Source organism: Python bivittatus, unplaced genomic scaffold, assembly GCF_059951505.1.
Source record: "Python bivittatus isolate LINGU-HERP-01145 unplaced genomic scaffold, Pbiv_v1 ctg000480_np1212, whole genome shotgun sequence".
In the NCBI taxonomy this organism is placed as follows: Eukaryota; Metazoa; Chordata; class Lepidosauria; order Squamata; family Pythonidae; genus Python; species Python bivittatus.
Window position 1 is genome coordinate 93,439,693 of NW_028277075.1, and position 18,562 is coordinate 93,458,254.

An 18,562-nucleotide genomic window follows, 5' to 3' on the forward strand; every position below is an offset into this window, starting at 1 on the left:
TTTCTTAAGCTGTTCACTTTCTGCAACTGCTATAGCTCAGACTAGAAACCATTGAGTTTGTAGGTGGTTCTGGCTTAGGGAAAACTATCTTGGATATTGTAATATTTGCATAGGAATTTTAATATCCTCAGACCTTAAATCTCTCTGGTCTATCCAGCCTTAGCTCATTCTGGGTGGAAGGAGTGTAAGAAAGCTTTTATTCAAATTAAATCTGACTTAACAATAAGTTGTTCCTGCTCTCTGACTTGTTCCTATATCCCTTGTTTGGATTCTGATTCTGATTGCTCCTCAATCCTGCCTATATTAACACAAATCTAGAACCAGCCTGGATTTTGCTCAGATGCCCTCTGTTGTCTGGCATGATCCATATATATATTGGTTACACTTCTATCCTCCCTCATCCTCTTTTCCTTCCTAAACCTCCATGGTAATAAGTGAAGTTTCTAGGCTCCATTCCTTGAGTATCCGTGTGTTGGGCTCAAGATGCATTTCATGCATGTATTTTATAAAACCCAGCAATATCAAGGACTATAGGAGGTATGTTTCTTAGAAGATCTGAGTGCTGCTGTGAATGTTTGCAGTCCCTAGGACTTGAAACATGAGGTTTCTACAATAATAGAAGTGCAACTGGAATCCACCCAATTTAAAGTTGGATTTATTTCAAACATCCACTGGATTATTTCCAAATTCTTTTGATTTTATTGGGACCAGTTTTGAACTGTAATAGGGGATTCTCCCATCATTTCTTTCAAAAATAACCCTCACTTACTTCAGTAGAATCTAATTTTAAGTTTTCAGTTGGAACTATAAGGTTATAGAAATCTGCTTTACACTGAGTCAGACACCTAATACAATTATGTTGATGCTGGCTGGCTGTAACTCTTCATAGTTTCAAAAAGATGTTATTCCTGATCTACCTGGATTGCTGAAGAATGAACATGGGCATTCTGCTTGGGAAACTAGAGTTTCAGTAGCATTTCTGTGCACTGGGTGGATATATAATGTGACAGACTTTTTTGTTTGGATCCTTCTTTCTTACTGCCATTGTTATGATAAAAGAACTACTATAAATTCTGTGCTGAAGGCAAGCTATGAATAACCACCCTCTTCACTCCAGTGCCTGAATGTTTCTCCCCACCCCGCAATGGAAACAAAGGGCTTTCCAGGAAGAAGAGTGCCCTTTAGCTGGGAGCCATTCTTATCAAGATGCATTCACAGGCTTGATAATGAAATTCATTCCAAACCCATTATACTTCCAGCCTGTTCCTACCATTTCCTTGTGAGTTCATATTTAGTATTTAAATTCTTTCAAGTGTTTCTTGAAAATTTCTGGAATTCTACTTTTATCCCAAAAGTAACAGGAATATATTTGAAAAACCAATCTATTTCCTTGGGTAGTAGCACAGTTGTCTGGATCATGTTTGACATTATATCAGTAGACCACAGTGCACAAGGTTGGATTTCTCCATGTTCTCTTGCTCCATCCCCAACATTTCCTGAAAATATGCTCCAGGAAGTCTTCCAATTTCCCAGAGCAGATCTGAGGGACTGCATGGGTGGCAACAATGAGGAGATGACCGCCATTTCACCAAGGGTTTCCATCCTGCTAATGAATGTCCAGCAGGACATTGGCTTTGGCTTCTGGGGGCTACATAAGACAGGCTTGACCTTTGAGCTTTTCATATCATATATACTAAGGACAGATTCATGTATTGGTGCTGTAATATGAATGCAGCTTCTTCAAGGCTGGAACTAGTATGTTCAGTGAAAGAAATATCAGATAAATTGCTCCCATGTTTATCCTACTTTACAAGTGAAAAGGCTCCTAGGACAGCTAACATATAATCATCAAAAGAAAGGAGGTCCTTGCTAGAAGGCTTACAGTCCAAAAGACACAAGGGGAAGAAGTATAAGGAAGTAAGAAAAGTAATATTAAACATTGTAATGAAAGCTGGAACTGAAAACAATAAAAGGAAAGGACACTTGCACACACTCACTGTTTCTACTACTCAGTCTCAGACTATCTTGAAACCAATCCATGGTCATCTCCATGTCCTACTCAGTCATCTCCCGCATATCTTTAGTTCATATTGTGTACATTTCCTTGGTTATGTCCCACTCTCACCCCCAAGCAGTTACTCCTTATGTAAGGAGTACCCCAATGTAGCAACATTGCAAGGAACTGCAATAGCTGAGCCTTTGTAGGCAAGGCAATGATGCTGGACTGAACCCAACAGTTTGGAGTTGAAGCAAGGCACATAGGTCTCCATAGGAAAATGGCTGCCCACAGCTTTGCAGAGCTCCAGTGTGGCAAAAGGAAAGATCCCCTTCTTGTGAGTCTAGAAATAACTCAGCTGAGCCAAAAATCAGTTGGCTTCTGAATAACATAGCACAGCTTTTTATGAATGTTCTCTGTAGCTATGGGGAGTGGGATGAATTCTATAATACTCTTTATCACGAGCAGTCAAATCAGTTGGTCATGCATATGTGGAAGTTATATAGTTTAGTCCCACACCACCTTGACAAGAAGTGCTGGACTGTTTTCTGCAATGGCACGGATATTTCTTTGGGCACCGTTGCTACGGAATTAGCACTAATCTTCACAAATGTCCATGTTGTGCTTCTTAATAAGTGTTACTTGAGCATAGTAGAATGGTACTGTACCACAAGGGACATTTCTACTGATAGAGTCAGGAGAATATTGGCAGAGTAATTGTTTGGTACATATTCCACAATCTTCAAGGCCATTACTGTATATTATGACGCAAGATGTATTTCCTTAACCTGAGAAATAATGGGAATGTATAGTTTCTTGCTATTTTTACAAGTTTCATCTTCTGTGCTTCCTGATTGATTATTTCTCTTCCATCCACTATTTTATACAACTATAAATAATAATTACATGGTAATACCAATCTTTCTTTCACTTTGTGGTACTTTTTAAAGAGCATCAGTTTGCTTGGAGCCAAAATATGTTTATGTAGCATCCATATAAGCATTTTGTAGGGAAAGCTATATTTATTCACTTAATTCATTTTTATTGAAATATTCAAATTTTAGTCCTGCAGAAGCTGGATGTCAATCTTTTTTTGGCAGTATTGTTAAACAATTATCTACTTTTGTTAAAAGCAGAGGCATTACACAACTCACATCATTGTGTACAATTACATAAAAACAATATTTTTTGTATTTATATCCTTTAAATACTTTATATACTTTTTAAATATGAGTTACTACATTACAATATGGTATTGTAATAGTAATATGATTTCTGATTTTTGTGTCAATGCCATTGATACATAGCCTATAATATTTATCCCTAAGGCATCCAGAATATACTTCATAAGTTCAAATATACTCTAGTGCTTTCTTTTTCTCCCACCATTACAACAGGCAACCAGGAAACATAAGATCATAACTTACAAAAGGATGGAATTATGAAAGTTTTCACAAATGTCCTGTTTCCTAGAGTGCCAGAGTAGACTGCCTGCCCATGAATCTGACACACTTCTTGTAAACTCTCAGGTTTTAAAACATGATTATTTATTTTTGATGAAGGAAACGAACTTGAGAATTTCAATGCAAGTAGTTAGAAACCACTGCAGTCATAGCATTTAGTTGAGTTACAACTGTATTGATATTGTAAACATTATTGCGGCATTCAAAGCAGTTGTTACTTTATAGGTATAGTGCATTGTTAATACATTGTTCATTCAAGTTCTTTTATTCATTGGTAGTACATAAAAGTACATGCTAATGTGACTAAAGTTTTCACTATCTCACTGTTGTTGTTATTAAGATATATATTACTTTTATATAACAGTGTAATGAAAAACATACTTAATTTTGAACTATGTGTTATGTTAAAGTCTAAAAGGCAATGGTAAGTAATGTAAGAGAGGAATATTCAAAGAATACCAATTGCAAATCTTTGCCATAGATTGCTATTGATGGTTGATTCCTCCATTTCCAGTAACAACCTCTCATCTCTGACTTTGAAACCCAACAGTTTTAAACTGGGTTCTTGTTTCAGTTGCTTAATCTCCTTTCATAAATCATGTTCAAGTGCTGGAATAATTTGCACATCATTTAAGAATATTTACTTTGAAACATTCACCTCAAGCCTTTTTTGTATATCCTTTTTCTCTAAAGATTTGTAGTATTTGTTTTGTTCTCTGAGGTATAAAAGACCTGGGCAAACTTTATTCCTGTTGTTTCAAGATTAGTGAAATAGAATGCATATTTATTCAACAGGGAGCCAAAGAGGCTTTCATAAAGATGATCATACATGGAACCCTAGGGAATGGTATAATACAAAATGCCTCCCTTAAAATCTCTTTAGACTTGTTCAAAACGGCATTGAATGACTTAAGTTCAAAAACATAAAGGATCTACAAATACATTCATTCTAAATTTATTTTATCTTTGTGGTGAAGGAGAGAGCTGTATATTCTTAATAAAAATGAAGTCAATAATGGTGAAATCTGTATAGCAAACTATAGAAAGGAATATTGCAAACAGGCTTCAGTTCCTCTAAATTGAGGGATTATTAAGTACTGTAGTCCTGCCTTAGTTCAGTATTGTAAATATCTATTAAAATTATTTAGTTACACCTGTAATCTTGTAAAATGATATTTAGAATGGTTTTATGTTTCTTAAAACTGTATTTTATATTTATACAACTAAGATTTGTACCATTTTCTGTTATGAGCCTGTAGGATAGAAAATTCCATTGCTACTGAATAGAACAGCTACACAGTTTCTTTAAACTTGTTATGAAATAATGTATATCCAGATACTGTAATTTGCAGGATAATTAACATTAGAGGATTCCAAGGTTAATCATTTGCACTTTTTTTCTCTTTCTCAGTTAACTTTCCTACTCCTGGAGGTTAGAATATAAACTTCTAGGTCCATGTTCGGTTACTCCATAAAACTCCAGTGTGCCTAATGGCTGCAGTGTAGATTGGACCACCAGATCAAATGCCAATTCATTCATCAAAGTGGTTGTGTAATCTTGAACTGGTCACTTATCTTTTAGTTTTTCTGAGCCTAAGAAAACAAGGGACTATGTTTGCCCTCTTGAGTTCCACGGAAGCAGAACTGGATCTAAATATTATAAATAGATACATAAAAACAAAAAAGCACTCTGATGATGACAGCTGATAATCCAGTTTGAACAAGCTTCAGATTCAGAAATCTGAAATGTGAAATGTAAATGGACAGGGAGGTTCTACAATAGGCAATTTGAATTACATTGTTTCAGCTCTAGACTGATCTCCAGTCTCATTGTGAATACAAGATTATGCTGAAGTGAAGATATGCTAGTGAAGTCAGTGGCAGACATAGGCAAACCATTTTGGTCTAGTAGGCCCTAGGTTGCCTTAGTTAGGGGCTGCCAGATGTGGACTACAAAACTTTGGAGGACCACAAGATGGCAGCAAAGAGTTAGACTTGTATGTATCTGCTGCTATATAGCAATTATTTGAATTCATGCAGCCCTACCTTAGTCCCTTCCTGACATCATAACAAAGAAAGATAATTATGTCATTTAAAGTTGCCCTTTACAATGTTGTTTTATGTTTTAAAATACTGATCTCACTAGTTTGAGGCTTGGCAAATAAATCTATACACACTTCTGATGATCTGATTTTGTTACTCATAATAAAATCAACTATGAATTAGTTTCCCTTATTAGAGCTGATCCCTGATTCTTACAGTGTGAGAATCAAAACCTGCATTGTAAGATATAACATGGCTGTAAGCCCTGAATCCAGATGACCTCAGTTTTCCACTTCTCTTCTGGAGAAAGGAGAAATAGAATTTTTACAACTTGCACTGAAAATATGCAATTAATAAACCTACCCAATGGTACTTTGACAACTCATATTTACATCTTCAAAACTGCTGAACCATGACAAGCTTGTATCAAGTTGAACAAGAAACTTACAGGGTGGCCTACCTTTGATTTGATCCTGTAGGCCCTTGCATGCGATTATAGCCAATTGTGTGTTTTAAAATCCAGTGAAGGCGTTCTTTGCCAACATTATTATTTGCTTTACTTCTGATTAACCCTATTGATTATTAGTCTTTATTAGTATTAATCCTAATTAGTACTTCTTAGTTATAGTTTTGTGGGGAACAAAACTGAATCTCAGTTATATTATATACAGAAGAATTTCTTTCTTCCCGTCTTCCCTGTAGCTATTTATAACTAATCTAGCTGCTTCCTGGTGGTTTGAAAGTAATTTGTGTGTGAAAAAGAAAGGAAGGAAGGGAAAAAGAAGGGAAGAAAGAAAGGGTGATGGAGGTAAGAGGTTATAAAATGTATTTGCATCAAATCAGGCAATTTCTGGTTCAGGATTTCTGATTAAGCCAAAGAATCCTCATTGGCCTCGCTTACCTTTTTTTTTTCCTGGTGGGGAAATCATTTAAATGTTTATATCTTTCAGGTTGGTGGTTGAATTCATGTAAATTGTATCTCCCCAGTCCAGACTTTTATGGATGGAAGCACATTCCTGTTAATTAATTGATCCTTTATAAACAAATGTGTTCCTCAGCACCTCCTGTTTGTTCCACCACTTTCCTACTAAAATGCTAGATAGTCAGTTTAAAGGGAAACAAGTTAAAGGTTATTCAGTTAATACTAGTTTGAGCAAAAAAAATAATCTCTTCTATAGGAGTAAAGCTTTCTTCTGATTTCAAAGCTCCTTTTTGTTTTCATACATGAGTTCATATCTAAATAAATGGAAAGACTGACATTTTGGGGAGAAAAAAATGTTTACTTTCTGCAATCAAAATACAACTTAGAAATCCGAGTTCAAAATGATGATTAATTTGGCAGGGAGGGGAAATCAAACCATAAGAACACCTGTGAAATATATAGGTAGCTGAAATGACCGAGCAAGATGGTTGATTGCAGAATGATCTGTATAAGTTAGAAAGGCTTAAAAAACTGAAAATGGTCTCTTCCCATAAGTGTTGGAGTAGTGAGACTAGAACCCAATAAAGTGGAATGCTGGTGTGTTGGGGAGTGTTGCCTTTGGGGCACTTTGATTTTTTGTTGCGGTTTTATAGCTTTTTGATGTTTTTATTGTTGTTTTATGAGCCACCCAGGATTATGATATGTAAAATGGGTGGCCATATAAGTCTTTTAAATAAATAATTAAAATGAGCTAAGGGACAAATGCAGCTTATTATCTATACAGGTGTATGTCATAAATTGGAATAGTATTACTTTACCCAATGTTGCTAGGGTATTCAGCTCAACTATTCTATCTAATTTTGACTGCTCCTTCATTTGCAACATGTAATCATGTTGTTGTGGAATACATTTTCATAGAGTATCACTGGAAGGTTCTAGATAGATTTATGTATATATATGTTCATAAATAAATGCCACTAAAATGAAACTGCAATTGTTCATCTTAGTTGTAAAGGAACAGGTGGCAGTTGTGGCCAGGAGGGGCTTTGGGCACCTTCATGTGGTGTGCCAGTTAAGTCCTTTCCTGGAACAGGAGGCTCTATGATCAGTCACTCATGCCCTAGTCATCTCTTGGCTAGACTCTCACAATTCGCTCTACATGGGGCTACCTTTGAAGAGTTTCCAGAAGCTACAGCTGGTTCAACATGCGGCTCCACGGACAATCTTGGGTCCCCCAAGAATGGCACGTATAATGTCTTTACTATGCGAGCTGCATTGGGTCCCAGTCTGTTTCTGGGTCCAATTCAAAGTGTTGGTTATTATCTTTAAAGCCCTACATGGCATGGATCCAGGTTACCTGAGGGACTGTCTCACCCCCGTTACATCAACTCCTTCCACCGAGTCAAGCAGAGAGAGCATGTTGCAGACCCCATCAGCGAGAAAATGTCAGCTGGAGGGACCCAGGAGGAGAGGCTTCTTTGCTGTTGCTCCTGTCCTTCGGAATATTCTCCCCCCAGAGATGCGGCAAGCCCCTGCCCTCCCAGCCTTCCAGACAGGATTAAAGACCTGGCTGTACGAGCTTGCACAGAGTAACAGCAATCTTACCCAATCCTGAGGGTGGCTGGCACCTTGATGATGCTCCCTGAGTGACTGCCAATTTTAACATGTACCCTTGGATCTATTTAATCTCTATTTATTTAAGATTATTGTATAGTGTAGTTTTAATTGATTTTAACTGCTTTGTAAACCACCCAGAGTTGTTTCAATTTAATAAATAAATAAATAAACAAATAAATTTCAGTAGGTGCTACTTATACTAGAATTCCCCACCCACCCCCTCTCAAAAACATCTTTCACTTGCTTCAGTGATGGCATCTCCTCATGAAACAATTATATATTCAATTTTCAGGTGATCTTTTTGCTGCTCAGCTAGATGTCTGTGACTTCAATTTGGGTTCCATTAGCTTGAAGCTTTCCATCTTTGCTAGATGTCTTGGTTTCTGTTTTCTTTGATCAGGGATATCAGTTCCTTGTCTTCTGTGTTTTAGGGTTATATAACATGGTGTCCTTTTCTTATGTCATGTGTCTATGTTATGTGTCCATTGATTTAGATTTACGGATCGGTAAGAGTGTCGTTTTCTATGCATTTGTGGTTGGCAACCCAGATGCCTACCAGGCAGGTACACAACAGTTCTTATGGTGAAAGTTCATATCTTGAACCTATGCTAGTTGTATCTGGGAGCCATATTGTTCTTTCCAGTCTTCTTTCAGCCTCCACAGGTATATTAAGCTTGAGCTTGTAGTTCTATTTGGATTTTATCACAGATAACTGCTAGACTGTATCCAGCTAAATATAATTTTGTATTTTGGTTCCATAACTCTTTTTTTTCATATTCATGTTTTATATGCATTTTAGGCTTTATTTGCACTTTTATGGGGGGAGGTCCCTCTTGTAACATGCTGGCAGTTACCTAGGTAAGAAGTGAAGCCTCTCAGTAGCTTCTCTAGGCCAAATATGTCCTGTTCATCAGAAAGAAAGATTAATTTTCTTGTGTTTGTACCAGATTAATTGTAACCATTATTTATCTGGACCTGATCACAAACACTGGCACATCATATTCATATGTAACATATGTACATATTCGTATGTAACAATGAAGTAGAAGGCTGTGCCTCAGATATACCCTTATCAGTACATGTTTTATGGATTTACCATAGCGGAGAGTGGTGGTGGTGATGGTGATTTACAAAGCACAGTAAAAAAATAAAATAAAATAGGAAAAATCCCAATAATTACAAATCAATCCAATAAAATTAGTTTAGAAACAATGACCTGAAATAGGACTAAGCATATATACATCCATAATCATTTAAAAAGATGTTAACCTAGAACTGTCAGCTAAGTAAGAATGAGGTGAAACAACCAGATCCTATATTAACCACTAATCAAATAAAAAGTTTTTCATTCTTTCCTTCCATTTGTCTCCTTTTTTGAAACAAAAACAAAAACTGTTAAGTTTTTATCTACTTGCTAAAAAGCTTTGCTTATATATTACACTTCTTGAGGCAGAAAAAAAAAGATTTTTCAAGAGAAGATAAGCTTTGGATAAATATCTGAGGTTTTCAGTGCTTATCAAGCTGAGACCTAAAATAATACTGTATGCACTCCCAAACTATCAGCAGAGAATCCTGGCCCCCAAATCAGTCTTTTTCAGGGGAATTGGTAAAAAATGAACTTTATGAATTTGATTTGAACTATCTTCATCCATTTCTCTGCCATCATCATGTTTAGACTGGAATATGGTTATCTGTTGGATTACTGAAGAACATTCGGCTTTCCTGCATTGCAGCTTTAAACTTCTAGATTCTGGTGCATAAACCAGCTGGAAATAAAGCCAGCTTCAGAAATCCAATTCCAGATGTCAACCCCTTCTTTGACTATAGCCATGGTGATGGCTGGTCCAGACTGATTGGTGGTACTCCTATCTTTAACTCTTCTGACCAGCATAAAGCAAAAGTGCCAATTTTACCATTTTTCCTGGCATTTGGACCAGAAGGGGAAAGTGGCAGAACACAGCTGCACTTGGTTGTTGAATTGAATTAATTATTTTTCTTTTAAAGCTAGGTCCATGGCTTCACTGCTCTATCAATGAACTTGTAAAAAATAAAAGACAGGTCCTTTGCGTCACTGTTAAACTGCAAGGAAGGGGCATTCCTGCTACAGCACACAATAGCCAGTTGGAGTGGGAGTATTTGCCTACAATAAAATGAAGTACTGCAGGCAAGCTGGACAGGATCACTTGACTTGGCAGAAGTCAGAACAGACTACGTTTGTCACATAGCAGGAAAAGATGGCTGGAGACTGCCTTTCCTGATGGTTGGGAGAGGGTAGAAGATAATGTTAGGCATTCAGTAGCCCATACTCACAATGTGGTCCTGCAGATCAGCCTTTAGAGCTGTACAAGTGTAAGAACAGCCATTGGTTATTTGAGAAAGAGCAGGTTTTGGTTATTCTAGGTAGCACTTCTTGTCACCCTCTACACTTCTAACTCACCTCAGACTGCTGGTATTGAAAAGGGGATTATCCAGAAAGGAGAGCAAGCCTTTCTAGGAGATTCAAGTAGTACTTCAAATGACACTAACCCACCTTACCCATCTATAATATAATGAACGTAAACTTGGCTAAATACAAAAGTAAAATCTAGCCCCATGAAGGAATGGAAAGTAATCCAAATATTAAATAGGCTAATAAGAACTTTTAGCTTAATTGACAGAGTATGGCTTTGTGGAGTAGCCTGACATTCCATAATCTATGACTAATATGACAAGATGTGAGATCTGTTCACTTCAAGCCAACAGCCATCTTATACATACCTATATGAATATGAATTGAACTGAGTTAAATGTGCATGCCCATGCTGAAGTACCAGCTCAGCTTGAACCTCAGTGCAAGTAACTGTATTTCAACTTAGCCATGATCAAAAATTCTTACTGTATCTTACCTGACAAGCAGTGATCTAGAAGGAGAGAAGAGTGATAATCAATGAAAGTGAAAGGAGCCCTTTCCAAGTTATCCAAGGGAAAGACATTTGATTAGATCTGGTTTTGAGAAATGCAACGAGTTTCCAACTGGGTCTTTCTTTTTTCCTTAGGCAGGCTATGTGACTGCTGGTAAAAACATCTACTTGATAGAGACTTCATATTGCTGCTGTTTAATACTTTTAAATGGTTCCATCCTATTTGACTATAGCATCTTCCTGGAATCTGCTGACACTGTTTCATCAGACTCCCATATGGTAGATGCAATGGAATTTGTATTTTGGAGATGGTGAGGCACAGACTGGGGCAGTTATTAAAAGGGAAAAACATGGGATTAAGTAGGGAGAGACAAGTGGTTATTAGACCTATGCAAGTTGACTTCAACTTGCCTTGGTGAAGAGCTTTAAAGCACAAGATTGCTTTGTCAGAGAAAGAAGGTAATAAGGTTTCACATCACCTCAAAGCTTCCCCATGATCTCTTACCGCTTTCATTTACCCGAACTGGAAGAAGCAACTGTACAGGTGCCCCCCTCCCCCCCCCCTTTTTGTACCTACAAAAAGTATTAATGCAGCATCAGGGGTTGTGCAATATGGAATGTGAAGGTTGTGTTATATGTGTTTTATGTGTGTTATGTGTTTTATGTGTTCTATGGTTTTTATATTTTTAAAGCTGCACTGGGGTGGCATTTAATTTCATTGTATAAGTAGTACAATGACAATAAAGATTTCTATTCTATTCTATTTAGCAAGAAACTTACCAAATTACAGAATGATAGGAGTTTAAATTTAAAATTTGTGTCAGATTTAGAGACAGGCTTAAAAGACTGCCTATGGCCCTGCTCAGAAAGGCTAACTGAATTAGTTTTCCATGTTTTCTTGTAACAACTTCTATACCAGCCTAGGCTTTCCAATCTCTTTATTAGCTGTTTATCAGAGACAATTGGATGAAGATATTTTTTTCTTACATTAGCAAATTCATCTATAAAAATAACCAAGATGGTTGCTAAATTTTGCTGAATAGTGATTATTTTAAGAAAGAGACAGATTTAATTTTCTGGTATTCATAATTTGGTAGTTACATGAACCCTACTTTGATTTTTAATTGCTTAATGTTCCATTTCCTTATTTCTTTTAACTTAATTTGAGCTATTTTATATTACTTTTTGGTCTCAGGCTAAACATAAATAAATGGGCAAATTTAAAGCCATTGTAGAAAGACCATTTAGCAAGAAACACAGCAGTTCAGAATAACAAGTTTTAGAGCTAATCTTCTTTAAAATTTTATTTGTAACAGATTTACAGGAATATAGCTATAAATTTGATGCTACATGTGTCCCATATACTGATGTTCCAATTCACTTATCCATAGACAATCACTTATCCATAGACAAATTCTTCCTTGTTTCAAACTGGAATTGTCAGAAAGTTCAGTTCCAATCAACATAATATATATTCAGCTATGGTCTAAATATGTCAGTCTTTGAACTATGAACTATCCATAATAATAAAAATGGCATATATTTGCAAAAGGTTTTGCATAAAGGAATTTGTGAACTTAATGTTGTAGTATTTGATTTTGTTTAATTTAAATTCCCCAATCTTCTAGGATTTTTGTTGTTCAATAATATTTTAATAACTTAATTGAGGTAGAGATTATGTGATAAAGGAGACAATCAAATGTAATAATAATTATATTGAAAACCAAGATAAGACCTTTGATTACACATTCCTCAATTACTTTAAAATTATTTCTTTAGGAAAAGGTAATAAACTCTGAGAGACAAGACAATGACCAGAATAGAAGGTATCATGAAATTGTTTCCAAATGATAAGCACTATTGTTGAAGAACCGTATAATAATGGTAGAACATATTGTTTAATACTCCAATATTTTTCCCGTGAAAACAAAAATAGAAATAAAATATAAAATTACAAAAAGACATTATTAGATGAGGACACATCAAGAGAGCGACTGTGTCTTATGCAGTTTTCCAACAGTCAACATTTTGAAATTGCTCAGTGTGCTAATGTATGACTTTGACTTTTCAAAATTAAAGAGGAAATACTGTATGTCTCTTCTCAAATCCTGGAAACCGCTGTAACAAAGGCATTGGCCTGAGCATAAAGCCATAAGAAGAGACTGATCATGGTCTTTCTGGATGTCTGTATGTTTCTCTCATACAAACATTTAAAAAGAGCAACCACTGGAATCCCTGAGCAGAAGTCTTGGAAGTCACCTAGGAACAATCCTGTCCTACCTTTATATTGTCTAAATCACAGCCTGTTTACTGCAGTATGTTAAGGCAACATTCATGGAAGCAGCTTGAAATGGAGTTGAGGAGAAAAGCTTTCATAACATTTTTGCAGGAAAGACAAACATGTTCTTAAAGTTCATTTATTTTATATAAAATTTATTATGAAGATAGCTGTACTGTTGCATAGTATGGGATAGCAACTTGGTTATAATGAGTATAATATTATACTCAATAAACAGCAATCACATATTTTAATTTCTTCAGGGCAGACAGTACAAACTTTTTCTGTCTTTTAAAAATCTTCAATGTAAAGGAATAAGTTAGATGACAATACTGTGCATTTTGGTTGTCCAACTATTATATTGCTACAAAATTATTTGGATTCAAACATATTACTGTTGCTTTTTTTTCTTCCACAATTCTACTGTAATTCTACTATAAGCAATTCTACAATTCTGCTATACGCATCTCTTATACAATCCATGCTTTCAAATTGTTTGGAATGGTTTAAACTCAGCTACATTGCAATTTTTGATTCCTTTCTAATATAGATGTGAGAGGATCAGGTCTTAGTTTTCGATGTTTCTCTCGGCAAATCATACACATGTTTGTCTCCTTGCTTTCCTGTTTTACTTGCTGCTGGTATATTTTTCCTATGATAAGTGTCACCCTGTCACTCTTCTCACATATTTCAGAGCTAATTAAGATAAATGGTGATTATATGTCAGCACTGATTTGCAGGAACAACTACGATTTGGCATCACTTCCAGTTCAGAGAAGGCTCTTTGTGAGGAAATGATACGAGTTCTTATGTTACATGTTTGCAGATCCAGTGGGTAGAAATCTGTTTGCAGTAAGTGGAAAGTCAAGGAGAAGTCAAGAGACAAGTGGAAACCAATAAGTGGCTTCTGGTGAATCATTTTTCTCCCATTAACATCTACAGCAGAATTCAGTTGGCATTCCAACAATCCCTGTCATCAAGGCCTGAAGCAGTAGGGTGAAGGTGAGAGTTGTGTGTGTGTGTATACATACACACACCCACAGAGAGAGAGAGAGAGAGAGAGAGCAGATAGGGATAAGCAATTATGTTATTTTTCTGCTATTTTTATTTCTGTAAAATCTCTCTGTTTACTGACCTCAAGTTCCATTTAATCCCGAAGTTCACAAATTCAGCAGAAGAGTTTGCACAAATTTCCAGATACACATTTGTCTCATGTCCACATTTTATATACCTCTTGTGATTTTTCCATTAAAATCCATTTTGTGTACTTTTTGAATACAGGTTTTGTCCATTTGGTCCATTTTCTCATTATATACTTGTTTATTAAACAACTTTTGTAAATCATGTGCCAAACCTTTGAAAAGCCTATCTTCCGATGTACCTATGCATTTTAGGTTTTCTTACAGATTGGGTAAGTCCACAATGAGTGCATCAGTGTATCTTCCACTGTATTGCTTCAGAGTTCAAATCTGCTTGCAAACTAGTCCAATGGCAACAGGATTAAAGGTTTCAGAATTCTGCTGACAGAGTCAGCATTTTAAAACATCATCTATATGATTCATTGTAATTGGATTATTTCTATCTCTGCAAAGCAGAGACAAACTTCCCTTAATCAGTGGGTATAATATCTGTGGTACACTAGCAACAGTACAGCTATCTTCATAATAAATTTTATATAAAATAAATCAACTTTAAGAACATGTTTGTCTTTCCTGCAACAATATTATGAATCACAACCTTAATCATTTCAAATGAGCAAAGCAAATGACCACATTCATGGCCAAGAATTATGGGTGTTATGATGTAACACATCTGGTGGGCATCAGGTTGCAAAAAGTACCTTAAATTAAGCTCTTCCTGGGGCTACCAAAATGCTTTTAGGTAAGTGATATATTGTTACAACATCTGTATTTCTTACAATAGAGATGCAAATATTTTGGGGGGCCAGTTTAGCACACTGTAATTTTAGGTGTCCTAATGAACAGATAGTTGCTGCTCTAATGTATTTCAGTTAGAAAAGTGGCACTTTAAAAAAAAATTGGTTTTGCTATACACATGATGTGAAACAATCAATAATGCTTTAGTCTGACAAGCTTTGTCAATATCCATTGTCACAGTTCAGAAAGTCATTAATGGATAGTTCTTCAAAAACCGGTGCTACCAACACACATCCAGAGCTGTGGGTTGGAATTAATCACAGATGGTAAACCCTTGGATTTAGGATAAATGTTTTGTAAATTGTGAAATGAAAGTTCTTTGGAATAAACATATAAACCATGCTACACTGACATACATTCTCTGTTACTGAAATACTGTACTGTGGCATAATTGTCTTAGACCAGTATTCCAATCTGAGTTCTGCCACAGAATCTTTTTAATAGGTGGCAGAGCAACACTATCTACATTTCGACCACTTGGATGCAATATGTATCGTCTTCACACAGAACTGTGAAAGGGAAGAGAAAAATTATTGCACTTTTAATCAACAAATATTATCAGAATGTTTCTTAAGCAAATACCTACATTATTCAAGTGTTATAATCCCCCATCCAAACCCATACCAAATGGAAGCCATCTTGAAGTACTTAAGGGTTCAGCAGTAGTTCTGGATCTCCTGCCAATATCACATTTCATTAACAGGAATAAATTGTTCATTCGCTTCTTCCGATCAAGCTTGTGTTTTGGGAAGATTTATGTTATGGAATTACAGTCAACACAAATTGTGCAATATTACCCCATAACACATTCCTGTGATTTAGATCACAGACAAACAAAATTAGAGGTGTGCAAATAATTTTCAGGTGAAATCTGGATCTCTACCCCCTCTCTACCTGCCTTGCTGGATAGCTAGTTTAAGAAGATTGCTCACAAGAAATGAACATATCTGTGTGAGCCAGGTGTGGTGGAAACATCAAACTATGTCTTGTTGTACTATGAGTTCTATAAAGGTGTGCAGAAAAAGTTCATCTCAGGGTTTTGGGGGAGGGGGTTGGTCAAAAGTTTTATACATGACTTTTATATCTAGTTTCTGGTACTAGCTAGGCACTCACATATTTTGCAAAAAATCTAGCAAAATTCTGTATGGCAATCTGTAGAGATTTAAAAGCAAAAGTGGGCTTTTAGAAATATCGTACAAAATTAGTGAATTTGGCTCCAGACAATTCTGAGAAAGCTACTGTATTGCTAAGTTAGTACCATTTTTTGGTCTGGTTCCCTTTATTACTAGTAGTCTTTGTAATTATTTCTTCATTTCATTTCATTTTGAAGTCATAATACTCTGACCCACAAACATCTTGTTCTAACTTGTCCAGAATTGTTCCAAAATTCATTCTGATTTTACTATAAGTGTTCTAACGTTAGTATGGGATGTTCTTACTAGAAGTGATCCAACCTCAAAGCTGACTGTTTTGATCTCTGTTTGTTAGAACAACCCGTTTTGGAGTATAAAAAGTGTCCAGTAAGATCAGAATGGTTCCAGGGTCAGAACACTTCCAGTTGGAACAACCATTTTGTGGTCAGAATTTGATGTTTCAGGATTGACTTCAAAACTGTTCATACATCTGTCTAAAATGTGAAACATAGTACATATGCTGTTCAGTTTTGCAGATGCAAACTTTCATCTCAGTACTTCCCACTGCAGTATGAATAGGATATTTCCTCCTTTAAAAAGCCTGGGATGTGTCCAAATTAATAATCTCCCTCACTGAGGAGCATTGGATATTTATGAAGCTTGGCATTAGATGCAAACTTAATATTCAACTTCAGATACATGTGGTCTTCACATGCCACATCCATGAGCGGGGAGGATGTAGAAGCTTTATACTGAAATACATTAGTGGATCCTTACATTATGGTTATCCTGTTATATGAAGTGTTATTAAACTAGGACTTGTTAGTGCATACGAAGCAGTACAACTGGCTGTTCAGGAGAATTGTGATGTAGGCTCTGCCCAACCAAAGTTAAATTCTTTAACATTCATTTTAATGGGATTTATTTAGATCTAAATAGATGTGCATTTGAGAATGTGCAAATCGATAAGTAGGTACAAAGAGAATCAAAGCCATTAAACAAAAGAAATAATTCTATATAATACCTATTTCCCACATCCCACCAAGTTTGTAGCCAGATCAAAGAAATGTTGATCTGTTTCTCTTTATGCAGTACGGCTGAGTTACTTGGAATTTTTGAATATTACTGCCAAGAGTTGTTCCCATTTGAACCCAGAAGTTTTAAAATAGAATACATGAACAAAAGAGCCAGCCATTAACTGGACACTAACCTCTGTATTCTATGATATATCATCCTAAGAATGCTAACATTAAAAATGTGAATATTATTTTTTTCCCCTATGTAATGGATTATTGTCCCATGCTGTGAGTGTTCCAGTAAAAGTGTCCTTTTATATGTCCTTTGTGATTACTAACGTGCAGAAATATGTGTGGGGTCAGTCCAGTGCTGTGGGAAAATGGAATAGTCCTCTGTTCAAATCAGCAGTGAAATCAGAAGCAAAATATGCTATGATTATCATAGGCATGTAGTTAAATGTTGTTTCCCTTAATTGGCTATACTGTATTTATTTAAAACGAAAAATGTGGCACATTTTTATCCCTAGAGAGCAGCAAAGTGAAAAACTTTGTTGTTGTTGTTTTATTTTGGTTCTTGCTTTCAAATTTATAATGTAAGCGTGGTATCCCTGATTTTTCCTCTTTTCAAATAGGCTTCTTGAATTTGCCCCCTTTATAGGAAAGGGCATACTTGAATGTCTCATTCCATGTTTCTTCTCTCATCAAATACACTTTCTTTTCTTTTTAAATAAGATGTGTAAAATGTTGCCAATTTTGGTCCTGAACCTATTACCTCTCATGTCATTTCTACCACCACCATCACTACCCAAAGAAAAAGGGAAATAGAGCTTTTACACATTGGAACTGGGAGTGATCACAAAGGTTTCAGGAAAACTCTACAGGGCTCTGGATAAGATTGTGTTTCTTAGATTCACAAAAACTGAATGATGGGATGTGCCAATTCTTCTATTTTTTTCTTCCTTGTATATTTACCTAGTGTAGAAGAGTTTCTATGTTGCTTTTTTGCTAGTTTATGACTATGATTTCTCTTAAGCATCTTGGAAATGGTAGCTTCATGATGCCCTTTTCCTACTTCTACTCCCTTTGCCAAAGAACTAAATATTATCAGTTTAAATGTGTATTAATGTATACATGTAGAAAAAATATATCTCCAATTTGACCACATCCAAGTTGGAATTTTATACACACACACATACACACACACACATATGTATGTATGCATGAATTCTCCTCTAAAGTCCTCCAAAGTTGGGAAAA

At 35.9% G+C, this 18,562-nt stretch overlaps 1 protein-coding gene across 2 annotated transcripts in view; it reads left to right on the forward strand.

Moving 5' to 3' along the window:
* Positions 1-18,562, forward strand: part of ARHGAP15 (Rho GTPase activating protein 15) — a 424,051-nt gene that overhangs the window by 226,092 nt on the left and 179,397 nt on the right. The gene's annotated exons all lie outside the window — the stretch shown is intronic.